Consider the following 1366-nt stretch of genomic DNA (forward strand, 5'->3'; position numbering starts at 1 on the left):
GGTAAGAAGGTTATTGGTAGAGCAGGTCCCCTTATCAGAAGTAAAAATATATCAAATAAAGCTAAAATGGCAATACATAATTCCATATTTGTACCGACAGTAATATACGGTAGCGAGACATGGACTTATCAAGAAAAAGATAGGAGTAAAATTAACGCAATTGACATGAGATTCATGCGCATAATATGCGGGAAAACCATGATGGACAAAGTAAGTAACGAGACAATTCTAAAAGAATGTCGTGCAGAAGAGACGCTAGTAGACACATGCGAAAGAAATCGGTTAAGATGGTTCGGACATATTGAAAGAATGCCAAATGAACGACTAACGAAACAAGTGTATCAAGGTAAAGTAAATGGCAGCGTGCCCAGAGGTAGACCGCGGAAAGAATGGTTAGAATGTGTGAATGAGACCCTAGTTAGAAGAGACATAAGAAGTCACAGAAACACGAGAGCCTGCATAAAAAAATGCATGGAGATAAAAGAAGCTAAAGAAGTATGCCAGGACAGGAAAGTATGGCGGCAAATAGTTAATAAAAAGAGTGTAAGTAGAGTGAATGAAGCCTGAAACAAAAGACCTTGGAGAGAGTGCTCAGTATGTTAGACACTCGGACTTCACCTCAGAGGTCCGGGGTTCGATCCCTGAGCCGGTGCCTCTGGAAAATTTTCAATGTACTCTTACCGAGGTTCTGGTGGTTCGGAACCCACCTTAAGTTGTAGGTCCCCCCATCGTGTGCTTGACTGCAACCCAGTCCGTATATGATGGGGTCAAACCAGGCTTTGTCCAATATGTCTGGGCAGACTGCTCTCATCAGATCACTTGATTGCATTATAAAAATGCGTCCGTGACTGATGATATATACCGGGACAGCCCCTTGCAAAAATGATCAAATAAAAATCCATCTCTAACTAAAAAATGCCTTAGACATGTTGGGCAGTATAAGCCTGTGACAACATTTCAACACTGAAATGTTTTTTTGAAAAATGTTTAGAATAATAAGACAGAAAATAGGAAGCAAAAGGAGAGAACAAGTAGAACAGAAGAATGAGAGGAATGCACTTGAAAGTGATGGGAATCATCCATGGGCTTTGCACGCTGCAGCGAATGCGTTCATGCATAACAAGTAAGCATTTCAACGCAACTGCACGGTGCGATCGCTCTATCCCCTTCTCCTGTAGACTCCACTTTGCTATACGAGGGTGGATTGATAAGTTTCCGGCCTGACCAAGAAAAACAACGTTTTTAAGAATTTTTTTTTTATTTTTCAATATAATCTCCTCCAAGGCTGATACATTTCTCATAGCGGTGTTCTAGTCTAGTAATGCCATCTCTATAGAATGATTCGTCAAGCTCCTCAAAATACCCA

Source organism: Belonocnema kinseyi, chromosome 8 (genome assembly GCF_010883055.1).
Source record: "Belonocnema kinseyi isolate 2016_QV_RU_SX_M_011 chromosome 8, B_treatae_v1, whole genome shotgun sequence".
NCBI classification, from domain to species: domain Eukaryota; kingdom Metazoa; phylum Arthropoda; class Insecta; order Hymenoptera; family Cynipidae; genus Belonocnema; species Belonocnema kinseyi.